We start from the raw sequence: 20,232 nt of genomic DNA, 5'->3' as shown, positions 1-20,232 counted from the left end.
AACGACTCGACGGCACATAACGAGAACAACAACAATAGATTTATCATTCATTGATCACTCTCACTTGATCTAATCTAGAGTCTGATGATTGCAAAATGGAAATTTTTCATTTTGTCTATACAGGTCATGGTCTTTGCAATCACTTGTTATGCATCAGAGAGTTGGACAATGACTAGGGAGGATAGAAGGAGAATTGATGCCTTTGAGTTTTGGTGTTGGAGAAGAGTACTGAGGGTAAGAAAACAAGCAGATTCTTCCTGGAGAGGGTTAAACTGGACTGCTCCTTGGAGGCAAGGATTCTGAGGTTTTGTCTGACATACTTTGGTCATGTTGTTAAGGAGAGACAGGTCCTTGGAGAAGGACATCATGCTTGGGAGGGTGGAGGACAGGCGCAGGATGGGAAGGCCCTCTAGGAGGTGAATTGATTCAGTGACGGGGGTAATTGGGATGGGTGTGTTGGAGACAGTTAGATTGGCACAGGACAGATCAGAGTTTGGGGCTGTTGTACATACGGTCACTGTGAGTCGCAAGCGACTTGACGGCACATAACAACAACAACAACATAAGGAAGAACTTAATTTTCCCACTGTTTTAGCTATTTCTCTATTTTCAGTATTCACCTCAACATAAAGAAAACAAAAATCCACACAACTAGACTAATCGATAAAAAGCATCATAATAAACAGTGAAAAGATTAGTGTGGTCAATAATTTTATTTTGCTTGGATCCATAATCAACACTAATGGAAGGAAGTAGCAGCCAATAAATAAAAGGACGTATTTCATTGGGCAAGTCTGCTGCAAAAAAGAGCCCTCTGAAGTACTAAAAGAGCAAAGATATCTCTTGAGGACTGATGTGTACGAGATCTGTGCTGTGGTCTTTTTTTTATTTACTGATGTACATGTGTAAGTTGAACAATGAAGGTCGGATGCCTTTGAACTGTGATGTAGTGAAGAATATTGAATGTATTGTGGACTGTCAAAAGAACAAACAAAACTACATTGGAAGAAGTGTAACCAGAATGTTCCTTGTAAGCAAGAATGGTGAGATGTCTTCTCACATATTAACAGGCAAAGTAGATCCGCGACAAAGAGCAGGATCCTCCGCATTATGGATTATTTATCACAAAGAGCTCAAGCACAAGAGAGATTGTGAAGATAGTGCAGACCTGGACAGTATTTTGGTCAGTGGCAGGAGCCAGACTTGGCTCCTGTGAGTCAGAGCTGACTTGCCAGCACCTAATAACATCAAATCCGTATAGGTCAATGAACTCTTATATTATACAGTGAGTTGTGCAGTGAGTTATAGTGCATTGTTAGCTGTCCTCAGTTTGGCTCTGACTAATGTCTGTTGTTGTTATGTGCCATCGAGTCACTTGAGACTCATAGCGACCCTATGTACAAGAGCCCTAAACTCTGCTCTGTCCTGTGCCAATCGTACAGTCTCTGACACACTCATCCCAATTACCCTAGTCACTGAATCAATCCACCTCATAGACGGCCTTCCCCTCCTGTGCTGTCCCTCCACCCTCCCAAGCATGATGTCTTTCTTCAAGGACTGGTCCCTCCTTATAGCATGTCCAAAGTATGTTAGACGGCGCCTCAGGATCCTTGCCTCCAAGGAACCGTCCGAGTAAAACACTACCAACTCCTCACGATCCTCACAGTCTGTGATATGGCTGACCCCATTGTTTCGGTCACTATGTCAATTCATCTCCTGGAGGGCTTTTGTGTTTTAACTGAACTTCTGCCACATAATGTGTTATTATTTTTTATTGTTTAATTTCCTAGTTTTTCCAGATTTTCCCAGTAATATTTCTTTCAATGTAACTAATGTGTTCTTTTGTTTCATTGTTTTGTATTTTTCAAAGAAAACTAGTTTGTACTATTAAAATCCTGTATTATATTATTACAGTATAGTTGTAATAATTTAGAAGCCAACATTCTTATATTACTAGTGATTAACTTACACATTTTATTTAAATTTCTCTGAGTTTTCTTTCCCTAACGTCTTTTTTCCACTTGACAGTCTACCCTGGATAGTGACATTACATTTAGTCTTCTTCTCTCCTTAGCTTTCTCTGGTCTATGAGAGTTACTCAGACTGACTTTTTTGTGGGTATACCTTGACAATGTGTGGAATATTGTCCTGTGTCCTTTTGACATGACCAATTATTTATTTTTGGGGTAATTTCTTATTTTCCAGTACAAGAAGGTATTCAGACCCATTTTGTTCCTGCTCTACTCCTGTTCTGAAGTTTTCCTTTTCCCTAATAAGTTTTGAAATTGGTGTTGAGAATCTAATATCTGGGCATATAATAGGCTTATTGTTACTGGACTGACTTAGGGCTTTTGAGTAGATATAATTAAGAGATATGGATTATATAGAGATGCAGACATACTGGTTATTTACAGCTTTCATTTAAGTATTGTGCTTGAGTTTCTTCTTTCCCTTCTTGCATTCTATACTTGTATCTTCCTCCTACAATGATAACATGGCACTTCCAATATCATTCTAATTTTCTACACCATTTGCTTATCATTTCTTCACTTCTCGAATACATTTAAATTCGTTTCAGAATTGCTACACTGATATCACCATGAAAAACAAAACTATAAAAGAGCTCAAGATTTGTTTGTAATGTTATTTCTCCCTAACTGAATATATACAACCTATTATTAAGTTCAAAAGGTACTTAAATTAGTTCTTTTTCTCTGTTTTCAGCATGTTTATACTACTTCTTTGAAATGTAACTGTTTTCCAATATTTTGCAGTTTAAATAATTATGCAGTGAATAACACTGAGCATATATATTTTTTACACTGTTCTAGATGTGAATTCTGAGTAGATTTCAAATAGCAAAATTGCTTGCTAGGAAGATACATGAATATGTAGATTTGTTGTTATTATTGTTGGGTGCCATCAAGTTGACTACTAGTTGTAGTGATGCTGTGAACAACAGACTGGAGCCTTGTCCTATTCTGTACCATTGTCACGATCTCCATGCTCAAGCCCATTGTTTGTCATTATGTCAATTCTAGTAATTGAGAGTCTTCACCAACAATCCCATACATTATAGCTATTGCCAAATTCCCTCCATATAACTTGAGCTATTTTGCCTTTCTACCATTGGGCCAATTGACAGCGTCGTGATGGATGCTAAAGAGACTGAGAGTGTTAACAGCTTCAGTTTGTTTTCCTCACAATCAACACTCTTGGTTCCTGCAGCCAGGAAATTAAAAGATGAATTGCATTGGGAAAATGTGCTATCAGAGACCTCACCAACGTACTGAAGAGCAACAATGTCAGTCTGGAGACTAAAGCATGCCTGATATAGGCCATAGTCTTTGAAATCACTTGTTATGCATCAGAGAGCTGGACAATGACTAGGGATGACAAAAGGATAATTGATGACTTTGAGCTGTGGTGTTGGAAAAGGGTGTTGAATATACCATGGACTGCTAAGAGAACAAACAGGTTTATCCTATTGAGAGGGTGAAACCAGGATGCTCCTTGGAGGCAAGGATTCTGAGGCTTCATCTAACATACTTTGGACATCTTACAAGGAGGGACCGGTCCTTGGAGAGAAATGTCCTGGTTGGGAGGGTGGAGGAACAGTGCAGGAAAGGAAAACCCTTAATGAGATGGATTGATTCAGTGACTGGGGTAATGGGGTAGGTGTGTCAGAGACAATAAGATTAGCACAGGATAGAGCAAGGTTTAGGGCTGTTGTACATAGAGTCACTGTGAGTTGCAGGTGACTTGACGGCACATAACAGCAACAACAACAAAACCAATAAAAACCAACAATGTAAAGAGCCTTGATAATGTAGTGATTAAAATGCTTGGTTGTTAATTGAAAGGTTGGCAGTTCAGATCAACTAGACACTCCATGGGGAAAAGGGTTATTATTGGAGATTATATGTTATGCTCTTTTAAAGGTTTACAGCCTGGTAAGCTCTTTGGGGCAATTCTATTCTGCCCTGTGGAGTTGCTATGAGTTATAACTGACTTGATCGAAGTGAGTACCAACAATGAAATGAAAGTACTTAATTCTCTACAGTCTCTCTAATAGAATGAACACATTGCCAGTATTTTTATTTCCCCCCCAATCTGATGAGTGATAAATAGTATCTGATTACACTTTTGACTCTGAAGAGTAACACATACAAACTAACAAAATGACTAAAATAAATATAATAACTAAGAAAACTGACACCTCCAGGATTTCTGGACTCCAGCAGCAAGGACAAGAATGATCAACAATAGACACTGCAGGGACTATATCAGGAGTGCCAGGTAAGGTTGTGCAACATGCAGATTGATACAAACTTTACTCTTCTTAGGATTTGGAGTGGCTCCACTATTCTGATCAATCTGGAAAATAAATATGGAAGTAGTCAAGGAATTGTTGAAGGGTTTCTAGACCGAGGAACCTGAAAAGTGATCAAGAATGGATACGTTAACTCAGAAGAGCAATGTCAAGAGAGTTATCTTGTGTTGCTACAAGAAAAATATATTGTCTCACAGTTCAGAAGCTTAAAAGTCTGAATGCATGATGTCAGCTGTAGGGAAAGACTTTTGGTCTTTGTTCTGAAAGAAGCTCCTTTGCATTTTTCAGTGTCTATAGGCAGGCTATTCAGAAATCTCCAGGCTTGTTGTCATTTGTCTTTTCCTGATTCTGAGAGGTTCAGCACACAGGATTCAAGTTCAAAAGGATGTGTCTCACTCTCTGCTCTGCTTTCTTAGTGATAGTGAGGCCTTCCTCTACTCTGCTTGCTTCTCTCTCCTTTTATCTCTTGTAAGACCAAAGGTGTTGTCGTCCATACCCCAGAAAACCTCCCTTACATCAGATCAGGTTTCTGATGGAATAAAGAGTGTTGCACCCTACCCTTATTCCTCTTACAGATAATTACTTTATCATAACAGATCAAATCAGGGTGGTATTTACATAACTACCACAGTGCAAAACCCGGGGACTAACAAAGTTGATACATATTTTGTGGGGACATATTTCAGTCCATCACAAAATCAAGAACAGGCTTGAATTAGGTGCAAAGTACATGGAAAAGGGTGAATTAATATTTTGCGTATAAAGAGTGTGAAAGGAGGATGAAAGAGTTGTATGAGAGTGAAATAGGGCCTGAGCTATCATGTTCTGGAATGCAATTAATAGATATTTTCAGCTTTAGGTCATATCCAAATTACAGAGTCTTAGATCCTCTCATAATATTGGTACTGAAATTAAAAAGTTCAAGACCGCTTTCATCTGTCACTTAATATAAGAATAGTGATCCTGAGAAATGTAGTACCTAATTGGAATTCTTGTTTCAACTGAACATTTTACATCATCATATACTTTGGGATAAGCTACTTGGTCACTTCAGTTTCTCCAAAGGATAAGCAATAACCACACCATTGGGGGGAAATGTAAATGTGACCATGGAAATAACAAGTTATAATAAATTTTACTGTGGCTTCTAAGATAATAATGTACAATGGTAACATTGTAAGTTCTAAGGGTAATAGTAAGTTCACCACTGAATTTATCCTTAAAAACCGGTCCCCATGGCTACTAAACAGTTGTTTGGAAGTGAAAATATATACAAAGAGGTATGAGGGATTAAAGCTACTATGAGGTTGAAAAGATATTTAGGGGAAACACATAAAACAGCATTATGCACTGGCCATACATGGACAATTTTTAAAATATCATTCAGTGAAAGCCTAAAGATTCAGTACAAAGAATGATTGCTGTTTTAGTAAAATTAATCAATACAGTAAGGTCAAATAAGTAAAAGGGGACATTTATTGTGACACTAAGCATGATCTAGAATATTTATTTAGTATCCTCTTAGTAAAAAAAGACAGTAGTCAAAGTAATCAATAGTAGGTAATCAATGTTGCAACAGGTAAATTTAAAAAAAAAAACAAACAAAAACAAAACAGAAGAAAAAAGTACTAAGTCCACATGGGGCATCAGGAGAAACTTTTACAGAGAAATGCACATGAGAGGATAATGAATAAAGAGAAGTTTGTTTGGATTCTTGAATTTTACACACAAATCAGAAACTAAAAAAATGGTATTTTTAAGGACATTGCCTTGACTTTGAAACAAAATGTATTTTTAACCCAATATCTCCTGAATAAAATATCCAAATAGAATTATTTTCTCTATTCAATACAATGTTCTCCATTCTCAATGCTGACCTGGGTCCATTAAATATTGAATATTAAGACTATTCACTTAATTTCAGAAGTCCTGCATACTTCTGTCTCCTAGTTAAGTCATATAGATAAGCTGCTTCCTTATCAAAGTCCATTGACTTTGTCTTAAACTTTAGATGGCATTGGTATGTAACAAATTAAATGGTTTCATTAAATATTTATGCTAGTTGTACTTATATAATTAGGACTTTAATTAAATATTAAATAAATCAATGAAATGTGAACTAAAAATAATGAATGTTATTATTCTTTCTAGAGCATAATCAAATACTTTGGAAAGATTCCATAAAGTCTAATCATAAGTTAAAGGATATTGTGTTGAAATGTGTGTATTTAATGATTTAAAAAGATTAGGAATATTATTACAAAACTTGAAGAATTATGAACTGAATTTGTCCCAAAACTGTATATAAGTGTCCACGATAACTTCTTAAAAGTGTCTTGAATCACTTAGGCAAAAATAAAACTAGAAATTGAATCATGATTCAAAACAATGCGTTAGTGATACAGTGGCAAATATGTTGATCAATGTAATAAAATTAAGAACTTAAAAATAAATTAATCTACCAATGGTCAATCTTTGATCTTTGACAGAGATAAAGTCTATTAAGTAGAAGAAAAGGCAATCTCTTTAACAAATACTTCTGGCAAACATAGGACTCATATCTCACACCTATACAAAAAAATAACTCAAGAGGAGTCAAGAGCCTTGGTGTAAAACCTAAAAAAAAGTAAAAACTATCAAAGACAAGAAATCAGGGTAAACTTAGGAGCATTTAATTTACAGCCTAAATATCAAAGACTATCAATTATTACTGATGTACAATCAACTGAGGATAAACTAGATTATTGAGATTTCCTAAAGTTAAGTTCTTAGACGCACTAGAAGACTTCTCCAAAAGAGCGAAAAAAGAATGTAGAGTTGCAAAAAAACATTTGGCAATGACACATTTGACAAGGGACTCTCTCTAAAATTTATAGAAATCTCCTCCATTTAAAAAAAAAAAGAAAAGACAACCCAATTACAAAATGGATAGAGGACATTTCACCAAAGAAAATATCAAGATGGCCGATAAAGACATGATGAAATACTAAAAATCGTTAGCTATTAGAAATATGCAAATTAAAACAACAATGAGCTATCATCTCAACCCAATCTGTAGGAAAAACAGTAGTGTTTACTAAGTCCAGAGACTAAGGTGGGCCTGATCCAGGTCATGATGTTCTCATTTGTTTGCTGTGCATTTGAGAGCTGGCCAATCAATAAGAATGACAGAAGAAGAATTGATGCTTTTGAGTTGTGGTGCTGGAGAAGAGTATTAAACATACTACGAACTGGCAAAAGAACAAACAGGTTTGTCCTGGAGAGGATGAAACCAGGTTGTTCATTGGAGGCAAAGATTTTGAAGCTCTGTTTCATATATTTTGGGCATGTTTCCAGAATGGACCAGTTCTTGGAGAGGAGATCATACTTGGAAGGTTGGAAGGTCAGCACAGGAGAGGAAGACACTAGATGAGATGGATGGACAAAATGACTGTGGCAATGGGGTCAGGTGTGTCAGAGACAGTAAAATAGACTCAGGTTAGGACAAGGCTCAGAGCTGCTTTTCACAGGGCCGCTATGAATCATACATAGGTGACTTGATAGCAGAGAAGAACCATAACAACAAGAAGACAGCAAGCAACAAATGTTGGTAAGGGTGGAGATATTGGTACTGTCATATACTGATGGTGTGAATGCAAAATTGTGAAACTGCTATGAAAGTAATTTGGGGCTTTCTTAGAAAGTTGGAAATTGAAATACTGTTTGATCTAGCAATCTCCCTACTAGGAAGAAGAACTGCAACACAAATGACATGAAACTATATTTATTGCAGCACTATTTATAATAGAAAAAAGTTGGAAATAACTCAAATGTTCATTAATGGAGGAACTGTGCCTGTCAATAAGTGAAAGTTGATGATGAATAAACATTTGGAAGCAAAGCTGCTTCTGTGATTCCTGCTTTCAAGTCTATTTATTTGGTTAAGGTCAATTATTTTAAGACTGTCTGGTTTGTGACAATAATATTGTTAGAGTTTCAGAGAACAGAGCCAGATTCATAGACATTCATTCAGCAGTTGCACATGGCCCCTGTATATAATTTAATGATTTTTCTATCACTGATTAGAAATACTTAATTTTACCTTGAATTTGTGTTTCCTGAGTGAAGTACAGTGTGACAGTGTAAAATTCACATGAGTAGAAGTGACACAGGCTATGTATGTTTCCACTCTTTTGCTATAGGAAGGAGGATGGTTGCTAAGCAACTTCCTTGAATCCCTTGATAATTGATTCCTTGAGAGTTTTTCTTGTGTCATTACCTAGTTACTTTTTCTTTCTTCTCAGACAGGTTACAGATGTTAAACAAGGTATTCTCAGGCTCTTTTTGTGTTCTTTTGGGTCCTTCTCCAGATTATGCTAAAGACTCTCATTCAAGTCTTTTCTTAGATAAAATATTGCTGGTTCCCTCACATGGAACCTTCTGACAATTTAAATTCAGTCTTATCTATATCCTTGCTGGCTTGAGTATTAAACCGAAAAGGTCATGAAGGTGATGTTTGCCACTGTATATTTCTGGTGACCTATCCCAAGCTGCACCAGTACCAGAGACTCTTGGATCCTGGGATTCAGGCCCCCCAATGTTGGATGATTCCCTCAGGTTGTTATACTGTGCTGTTTCCCCAGGTTAACATTGATAGTCAAATATACTATAAATATCTTGTTGTTGTTGTTGTTGTTATTGTTAGGTGCCATCAAGTCAAGTACAACTCATAGCTACAATATAAATAACAGATCTGAACCCTGTCCTATCCTGTGCCATCTTCACATTTCCTGACACACCAGAGCCCATTGTGGCAGTCACCATACAAATTTACCCAGGGTTCTTCTTCTCCTTTGTTGACCCTCCGCCATTCCCAACCTCGTGTCCCTCTCCAAGGAATAGCCCCTCTTAGCAAGATGCCCAAAATATGTGAGGCAAAGCTTCATTATTCTTGCCTCCAAAGAGCACTCTGGTTGTACCTTTTCCAAAATATGTTTGTACTTTTGGCTGTCCATGGACTGTTCAGTGCTATTCTCCAACAACAGAAATCAAAGGTATAAGTTCTTCTGCCATTCTTATTCATTGTCTAGCTCTCAGGTGCATACAAAGTAAACGGAAAGACTATGACCTGAATTAGATGTACCTTGAACATCAAACAGACATCATTACTCCTCAATAATTTCGAGAGTTCCCTAACTATATAGACTTTCCTAAGGCAATGTGTCTTCTTATATTCTGACTCTGGCACTAAGGTGTTAATTGTAGTTCCAAGCAAAAAGAACTTGCTGCCAGTTTCAATCTCTTCTCTACTCATCATGATGTTGAGTATTGGTCCAGTGGTAAGAATCTTTGTTTTCTTGACTTTGAAATATAATCCATACTATAGGCCGCATTGCTTGATTTTCTGTAACAAATGCTTCAAGTCCTCCTCATTTTCAGAAAGAAAGGGTGTGTCATTTGGATAATGCAGATCATTGATGAATCTCCCTCTAACCCTGATGCCGCACTTCTCTTTATAGAGTCCAGTTTCTCCCATAATTTGCTCAGCATACAGATTGGATAGTTATGGAGAGAGAATACGGTTCTTATGTACTCCCTTCTTAATTTAAAAGCATGTAATATTTCCCTGCTCTGCTCACACAGCAGCCTCCTGGTCTAGGTACAGGTTTCACATGAATACAATTAAGTACTCTGGGATTTCCAATATTCTCAATGTCAGTAACAACTTGTTATGATTCTCACAGTCAAATATCTTTGCATAGTCAATAAAGCACAAATAGACATTCTTCTGGTATTTTTTTACTTTCAGCTGGGATCTATCTGACATCAGTAATGATATTCCTGGTGCCATGGCCTCTTCTAAATCCTTCTTGAACTTCTGGCAGTTTCTTATCTATGCACTGTTCTGTTGTTGAATGATCTTCAGCAATATTTTGATTGCATACGAGATTAATGATATTGTTCTATAGTTTCCACAATCAGTTGAACATCAGTTGATGGGCCGCATAGGAATGAGATTGACTACATTTTTTAAAGAAATTATTGAGAAGCTCAATATTGGCAGTAAAAAGTAGGCCAGGGACGGACTGTGGGTCAAACCATCAATTACTCATATTCAAGTTCAAATTGAGTCAGAAGAAAATTAAAATAAGCCCACAGGAACCAAGATATAATTTTAAATAAATTTCATTTGAATTTTAAGATCTTGGTAATAGGTTTGAAGCAGTGATTAGCAATATTGAAGACAGGATGAGTTGTGGAACAATATCAAGGATATCATTACAAAACCAGAGGAGAAATAAAAAACTGAAATGTATGTCAGAAGAGACTGTAAAAATTGCACTGGAGCAGCAAGAAGTCAAAGCAAAGGAAAATATGTCAAAATAAAAGAGCTGAACAGAAGATTTAAAAGGGCAGTTTGAGAGGACAAAGAAAAGTATTACAATGGAATGTGCAGAGAGCTGGAATTGGAGAATAAAAAGGGAGGAGATCTTCACCCTGAAACCCACAGCGTCCCTTTTCAGCAGGAAGTAGCTAAGAGAATACGCCATCCCCTTTTCCTTATGACTCAGGGTGAAGTCTCTCTCAGGGAGGAGTGATAGGGAATGGCAAAGGATACACTGACAAAGAAGATTAATCAGAACTGGCTTTGACAAGCACTGTGGCATTTGGACAAGAACAAACTGGGAGGAGGGTAGAGAGAATAGTGCAACAATGGATGAATGGAAACCCAAAATCTCTGTAAATGTTTATGAAAATTAATAAAATATAGAAAAAAAAGGGAGGAACTCATTCTGCAGTTTTCAAGCTGAGAGAACTGAAAAAACAAATTTAAACCTCAAGTGCAATTTTGAAAGATGCTATGGACAATATATTAAGTGACCCAGAAAACATCAAAAGAAGATGGAGGGAATACACAGAATCACTGTACCAAAAAGACACTAAAAAATTTCAGAAAGTATTATATGAACAAGAGCCAATGGCAATGAAGGAAGAAGTGGAAGCTGCACTGAAAGCAATGGCAAAAAACATAAGGCTCAGGAATCAATATGTTATCAATTGACTTGTTTCAATTAATAGATGCAGCCTTGGATGTGCTCACCCACCTATGCCAGGAAATTTGGAGGAGAGTTGTCTGGCCTATAGATTGGAAGAGATCCGTATTTGTTCCCATTCCCAAGAAGGGTGATCCAACTGACTGTGGAAACTAGCAAACTGTAAATATGGAGACTTGCAAATAGGTCTGGGAAGTAATGTCCTGAATCAGGTGGGAGTAGCAAGATGAAGGCACTTTGGACTTCCAAGGAGTAAACTCTAGAAAACTCCCAGTTTCATTTTCTTTTTTCTTTTCTTTTTGTTTGTGATTTTGGTGAAAGTTTACATAGCAAATAGGTTTTCCTTTCACCCATTCATGTACATTGGTCTGTGATACTGATTATACTCACACAATGCAACAATCTTCCCACTTCCTTCCTATGCTTATTGCTTCCATTCATCTTTTTTTTTCTTCTGATCTTTATCAGCTTGTAGGAAGTGGGCTCTGGAAGATAGACCCAGAAGCTTCTATTTGGGTTCTTTGCCTTACATTTGTTCTCTTCCCACTGAGAAGAAATACCTGATTACAGGGCAAGGGAAAACAGTTTTACAAATTCAAAACATTGAACAAAAATATTGGATGTGCAACCAAATGGCTTCTTGTTAGTTTATTCCTGGTTTTACCACGATAGCTTTTTCCTTGCAGCAAAGTGAAGACAATTACTGTTTGTAATAGATTTTGTTCACAAAGGTTTCAAGAGCAATGATTTATATTCTTCTGTTCCCAAAAGAAAATGAAAGGGTATTGGAATTAAGAATCTGTATGAGAAAGAAAAATTACCAAGACTCTTTACAGCAAGGTTTAAGTAGAATCACTTTCCTGGGGTGAGGAGGCAATAAGAGTGTTAGTGTGGATATATGCATAGCCATATTTATTGCTGCTTTGTTCACAATAGCAAAGAGATGGAAACAACCTAAGTGCCCATCAGCATATTAATGGATAGAGAAGCTGTGGTATATTCACACAATTGAATATTATGTAGCATTGAAAAACAAGAAACTCTTGAAATATTATACAAACTGGGTGACTCTGGAGGACCTTATGCTGAGTCAAATATCTCAGTCACAAAAGGACAAATACTGCATAATGCTGCTGTTATAAAACAAGACTGGCATCCGGGTTGGGGGGAAGCTAAAAAAAGAGGGGCTAAATAATGTACACTGCATTGAAACAGATGAGGGAGAGAACTGCTTATATGGAATATGTTGTTGTTGTTGTTATGTGCCATTGAGGCATCTGCGACTCATAGTGACCCTATGTGCAACAGCCCTAACCTCTGCCCTACCCTGTGCCAATCTCATCATCTCCAACACACCTACCCCCATTATTCACTTTCTTCTTCTCACTAATTTGTGAATCTTTTCTCTTGATAACTAGTATCTCCAGGTGCACCTGGACATCCAAAGGGAAAAGTATGTAGCTGTCTTCACTCAATAACTTACTGAGTTTCCCTAGGGAGAGGTGTGTGAATGGATGGGAATGAGCTTTCAAGGGAAACACAGTAGAAGAAGGATGATACAACAGGTCCCTGTGAGGAGATGACCTTGGCAGACGTGGCCATGACTGTAAAAAGCCAAGAGAACAACTAAGTAGAGCTCTCTGGAGGTAGAGATTGTGATTGAATTGCATCAAGTTGGTCCAATTGGAGAATGTCCAAGAACAGGGAGGGGTTAGTGGTGGCAGATGACCCTGAAACAGACAAGTGAGTTTTCTGGAATGTTCTCAGTTAGGGGAACGATCTATGTACTGACAATGTAAGATCAAGCACAGAGATAGGGCTCAGGGATCAAGTGAGGTTTAGCTGGGTAACAGGAATCATTGTTTGAGCGTGTTTGGAAAGTTCAAAAGGGAATATCAAGTGTTTGGGGCCCATATCAAGTATCAATCACAATGTAAGACATGCAGCTTAAAATTTATATTTGTTTCAAACTACTTACTTTATTTTTATTTTTTCCTCATTAACCCAATATATAGTGATCAAGCAAAGTGTTAGAAGGTTTCCCCCTTTATCTTCTTATTGTTGATTTCTAATTTTATTGCATTATGACCTGAGAAAATATTTTGTAGCATTTAAATTTTTTTAAAAATTATTGAAGCTTGCTTTGTGACCTAGCACATTCCTCTGGAGAATGTTCTATGCATGCTGCAGAAGAATATATATTGAACTGTTTAGGGCACATTGCCCTGTATATGACTCTGAGATCGAATTGATTAATTATATCATTTAGTTCTTCTTTATCTTTGTTGAGTTTCTTTACACTTGTCCTAACTTTCGTTGGTGCATTGAAGTCATCTACTACTAACATGGTATTGTTTTTTCAGCTCTGTTAACCTATGTCTTATGTATTTTGCAGGTCTGGCATTTGGTACATAGATATTTTACTAAGTTTATGTCCTCTTATTCTATTGACCTTCTAGGCATTATTATAATGTTCATCCTTGTGCTTTATGGTGGTTTTTACCTTGAAGTCTTTTTTATTAGAGGTTGTTATTGCTACCCCTGCTTCGTTTTTGTTGCCATTTGCTTGATTTATTTTTTCCAAGATTCACACTTCACACCATACACAAAAAATAACTCAAAGTAAATCAAGGACCCGGGGGTAAACCTCAAAACTATGAAGTTCCTCAGAGGAAAAAAAAACAGAAACAAATTTAGAAGCCCTGATCTATGACATGAATGGCCTTTAAACTATAAGTAAAAAAACCTACAAGTAGGAGAAGATAAACTAGATGAATGAGATTTTAAAATTCAAATACTTGTGTGCATTGAAAAATTTCTCAGAGTATAAAAGGAAGCCCACAGACTGGGAAAAATAAAACTAGAATTTTTAGAATATTTGACACATCAACAAAAAAAAGATAATTCAATCACAAAACGGGCAGAAAAGATGAATAGAGGATTCACCAAAGATCAGATGGCCCACAAACACATGGAAAAAAGCTGAAAATCACTAGCTATTAGAGAAATGTAAATAAAAACAGCAGTGAGATATCATCCCAGAAATAATAAGAAAGTTCAACAGGACAGCAAACAACAAATGCTGATGAGGATGTGGAGAGATTGAAACTTTGATACACTGCTGGAAGAAATGCAAAATGACACAATCATTATGGAAGACAGTCTGATACTTCCTCAAAATTTGGAAATAAAAATATCATTTGACCAAATTATGTTACAATTGAAAAATACCCCAAGAGTACAGAACTGCAACACAAGCAGATATATGCATACCCATGTTTATCACAGTTTATCCACATTAGCAAAGAGATGGAAGCAATTTGATTGTCCATCAAGTGAATAGATAAACTATGGTACATTCACACAATGGAATACCATGCAGCATTGGGAAACAATGAACTCATAAAGCACTATGCAATGTGGATGAATCTGAAAGACATTATACTGAATGAAGTATCTCAGTCCCAAAAGAAAAAAGACTACATAAACCCACTGCTGTAATTATAGAATTGAGACAGGGGAGGGGAAGAATGGGAAAAAAATGGGTAGATAGTGTATACTACACAATAGCCTGGAACAGGACAAGCATCACCAAAGGAACTTGGAAGGAGAAAAATGTGCATGAGTGATGATGAAGACCAATCTCTTTGTAAACCTTTACTTAAAACAAAAATCCAAACCAAATTCACTGCCATAGAGTTGGAACTAACCCATAGCTGGTCCCTTAGTGAATTTCCCAGGCTGTAAATCACACAGGAGGAGATTGCCATCTTTTATCCCTCAGAGTTCTTGGTGGGCTTGAACCAAAAGAGAGATACAATCTGAGGGTTAACAGCACAACTCTCTATAAACTAGGCCATAGACATATTATAAGGAATGCTGAAACAAGTCAGTAAAAGGGCTCAACTGATTCAAATGACTAATAAATTTCATTTGTTTGGGGTTTTTATTTGTTTTGTTGTTGTTGTCGTGTGGTTTTATGTTTTGTTTTGTTTTTTAGGAGGAGGAACTATGTCACTTGAAAATAAGTTCTGGTTCCAAATGTACACCCTGTTCTTGAACAGTACTATTTTTTAAAAAAAATATTTTATTTTTTGTTTGGTCTTTTATTTCCACATTTACATTGTGTTTCTTACAATCATCCCCATGTGTTACGCCTTATAAAATCAATCACCATTGATCTATGCTCACTATTACTCCATCTTTTCAGATCTTGACTGACTTTTTCCTTACTCCTACACCTCCTCCCTCTACCTCCCAAACTCTGTGACCCTGCGATTTCTCACCTTGAGCCGCCCTGCCTCCTCTCCTTCCTTCTGAATGTCTATACATATCTTACTTGCTATCCTTCTATTTTTACAATTGTCTGATGCAGTATTCTGAGCAGTACTATTACAGGTTATCTTAAACACTAACACAGATATTTTGTTTTCCCTCAGGGAAGGTCTCTGGTCCTTTCTTCTGGACTTTTAAAATTTTGTCTCTAATTTCGTACTTTCTAAATAAACATTTTTACTAATTTATCAAATATTTTTCCAAAAATTTTAATGCATGAGTAAGTAAATTCAAACATACTTTCTTATTCCTCCCTGCTTTTATAGTAAAGGATGCCTATTATATAAGGAAGCTTTCTTTTTTCAGTTTGCCTTATTTATTGTTCAACTTTCATATTTAATAAAAGTAATTGAAAGACTTTGTTCTAATGTACCTAAAAAGAACTTGAAAATAATATAGTATATAATACATGTTTTTTTATAATTTTTTATTTTTACAGAGGTTTTGGATTTCCATTCATTCATTGCCGCAATTTTCTCCCTTCCCACCCCTCCCCACCAGCTCGCTTCCCCCTCCGAAGAGAGAAGAAAAGGAAAAAAAGAAAAAAAATTCCTTCATTAGTATACAATTGCCACTCACTGCAATCCCAAAGAGAGTGGTTCAAATCCACTAGTTGCTCTATGGGAGAAGGGGGTGAGCTCCTCCAGTGCAGTTTACTGCCTCTGAAAACCCATTGAAGGATTAGTTGTGAGTTGACACTGAACTCAACAGCACACAACAACGTACTTTATTAATTCTTCTTCAACTTGTTTTTTTCTCCAATTGATAGTAGATACTCGAAACCTTTCCTTATGATATTAATTTTTTAAAGTCTTCATCTTTTTTGGCTAAGTTGCATGATGTTTTGTCCACCTTTTATATTATAAACCAAGCTGAAATTACTAACTTTGAATATATATCATTTCACAAGAGTGCAAATCTTCTTGTATAATAAATTTTTATAAATGGCATTGCTGACTGAAAGTGTAAATGCATTCACAATTTTTATGGCTATTGCTAAAATGCCTTCAATATGAGTTGTACCAATTTACACTCACATCAGAAATATTTAAGTGCCTGCTTCCCCACTAACTGCCTTGCCAATAGAGCATGTCATCAAAGTTTTCAGATTTTCCCCAGTACAAGAGGTGAAAAATGGTAAAAAAGTTTTGTTAGGTGCCCTTGAGCCCAGTCCAGCTTATAGAAATCCTTTTTACAACAGGAGGAACCACTGCCTGATCCTGAACTATCTTCATAATAATAATTTTGTTTGATTCCATTGTTGTAGTCACTGTGTCAATTCATTTTTTTGAGTCTTTCCTCCCACCCCCAATCCTTCATTTTACCAAGCATAATGACCTTTTCTGCAGATTGGTATCTCTTGAAAATATGTTCAAAGAATGTAAAATCCTCATTGAAAGGCATATTCTAGTTATGCTCCTCTCGACAGATTTGTTGATTCTTCTGACAGTCCTGGGTATATTCAATATTTTCAACCAACAGCGTAGTTGAAAGGTATCAAGTCTTCTTTGGGTTTTCTTACTAATTTTCCAATTTTCCCAGATATGTAGAGTTGTTGAAAATGTCATGACTCATGTAAATTGTACTTTAGTCCTTAAAGTGATCTTTTCTTTTCATAACATTTTGAAGATGTCTTTTGTGGCAGATTTTCTCACTGCAATAAGACATTAGATTTCTTTTGTTTGCTTATATTTTTATTTGTTTTTAATATTTATTATTTTTTTAATCATTGAACATTTCCTTTCTCCCCTCCCCAACCCACCACGCAATGCACTATTTGTTCCAGATTATTGTCATACATATAGTATTGTTGTTTTTATGTGCTGTCAGTCAATTGTGACTCATAACGACCCTATGTACAAGAGTCCTAAACCATGCTCTATCCTGTGCCAACCTTATTGTCTCTGACACACCTATCCCCATTTCCCCAGTCACTGAATCAATCCATGTCATCAAGTTTCTTCCACTTTATCCTTTCAAACATGAGGTCCCCCTCTAAGAACTGGTCCCTCTTTGTTACCTATCCATATTAAGTCAGATGAAGCTTCAGAATCCTTGTCTCTAAGGAGCAGTCTGGTTTCACCCTCTTCAGGATAAACCTGTTTGTTCTCCTTGCAGTCCATGGTATATTAACACTCTTCTCCAGCACCATAGCTCAAAGGCATCAATTCTCTTTCTATCATCCCTAGTCATTGCCCAACTCTCTGACACATAACAAGCAATTGCAAAGACTGTGGCCTGCATCAGGCACACCTTGTATGCCTAGTCATATATTCCTTTTGGACAATTATTTCCGTTATCTGCTCTAATGTAGTGTTCATTATCTATTCACTCTTTTCTCATCCTTTCTCCAAATCTCCAATATCTGCCATATTTTACAACAGTGATGAAATATTTCACTCAGTATAATGTCCTCCAGGATCCCCCATGTTGTGTAATGTTTTACAAGTTCATTGTCTTTTAATTCTGTGTAATATTTCATTTTGTGAATGTACCATACTTTTTATATTCGTATGTTGATGGGCACTTGAGTTGCTTCCATCTCTTTGCTATTGTGAATAATGCAACAATAAACATGGGTATGCATATGTCTATTTGAATTGTGGCTCTCATTTCTTTAGAGTCTATTCCCAGTAGTGGAATTGCTGGTCAAATGGTATTTCTATTTCCAACTTTTTGAGACAGTGCCAGACTTCTTTCTAGAGTGGAATTTTACATTCCTACCAGTAGTAATTAAGAGTTCCAATCTTTCAATAACCTTGCCAGTATTTGTTGTTTCCTGCCTTATTGAACTTTGCTATTGTTGTTGGGGTGATAGTTGTTTTGATTGGCATCACTCTGATAGCTGGGTGTTATGAGCAGTTTAATTAAATTTGCTGTAACACATATTTTATCTTAAATTGTAATTTGCTGGAAAACACATTATGAAATATGTTTGCTGTGGGAAAATATTAAAATGAATTTGATGCTTAGGTATAGAAATAAGAATGTTGTTGTTATGTGCCATCGAGTCGCTTGCGACTCATAGTGACCCTATGTACAATAGCCCTAAACTCTGCTCTGTCCTGTGACAATCACACCATCTCTGTTACACCCATCCTGATTACCCCAGTCACTGAATCAATCCACCTCATAGAGGAGATTCCCCTCCTGCACTGTCGCTCCACCCTTCCAAGCATGATGTCCCTCTTCAAGGATGGGTCCCTCTTTACAACATGTCCAAAGTATGTCAGACAAAGTCTCAGAATCCTTGCTTCCAAGAAGCTCTCTGGTTTAACCCTTTCCAGGATTAACCTGTTTGTTTTCTGAGCAGTCCATGGTACACTCAATACTCTTCTCCAGCACCACAGCTCAAAGGTGTCAATTCTCCTCCTATTTTCCTATTCATTGTCCAACTCTCTGACACATAACAAGTGATTGCAAAGATCATGGCCTGTATCAGTCGCACCTTAGTCTCCAGAGAGACACCATTGCTCTTCAGTACTTTGGAAAGGTCCCTAACAGCAGACTTTCCCATGGAAATACGCCCTTTAACTTCCTGGTACTGGTGCCAAGAGAGTTGGCTGTGGAGCCAAGCAAACTAAAGCTGTGAACAATCTCAGTCTCTTCACCATCCATCCTGATGCTGTCAATAGGCCCAGTGGTGAGAATCTTTGTCTTCTTAATATTGAGCCTCAGTCCATATTGAAAGCTGAAGTCCTTGACCCTCTGTAGCAAGTGCTTCAGGTCCTCCTCAGTTTCAGCAAGCAGGGTTGTGTCATCTGTATAACACAGATTGTTGATAGATCTTCCACCAATCCTCATGCCACATTTCTCCTCATAGAGCCCAACCTCCCTGTTAATCTGTTCTGCATACAGGTTGAAAAGGTATGGAGACAGGACACATTCTTGGTGTATGCCCTTCCCAATTTTGAACCATGTAGTTTTCCCTTGCTCTGTTCTAATGACTGCCTCTTGGTCTAAGTATAGGTTTTGCATTAGCACGATTAAATGTTCTGGGATTCCCATTCTTCTCAGAGTCAGCCACAGTTTGTTATGATCCACATAGTCAAACGCCTTTGCATAATCAATGAAACACAGATAGACATTCTTCTGGTATTTCCTGCTTTCAGCTAAGATCAATCTAACATCAGCTACAATATCCCTAGTACCAGGACCCCTTCTAAACCCAGCCTGGACTTCTGGCAGTTCTCTGCTGATGTGCTGTTCCAGTCATTTTTGGATAATCTTCAGTAGACTCTTGCTTCCATGTGAAATCAATGATATTGTTATATAGTTTCCACACTCTGTTGGGTCACCCTTATTTGGGATGGGAACAAATATAGATCTCTTCCAGTCAGTTGGCCAAGTGGTTGTTCTTCAGATTTCTTGGCACAACTTGTTGAGCACATCCAGGGCAGCATCAGTTAGCTGAAATATGTCAATTGGTATATCATCTATTCCTGGGGTCTTATTTTTTCCCATTTCCTTCAAAGCAGCCTGATGAAAAAATATTTTAGCAGTTTAACATGCCGAAATGGGCCTCTCTGA

The sequence above is a fragment of the Elephantulus edwardii genome, unplaced genomic scaffold (assembly GCF_000299155.1).
Source record: "Elephantulus edwardii isolate Elephantulus edwardi_28Jun2011 unplaced genomic scaffold, EleEdw1.0 scaffold00108, whole genome shotgun sequence".
NCBI lineage: Eukaryota > Metazoa > Chordata > Mammalia > Macroscelidea > Macroscelididae > Elephantulus > Elephantulus edwardii.
Note: the sequence above shows the minus strand (reverse complement) of the source record.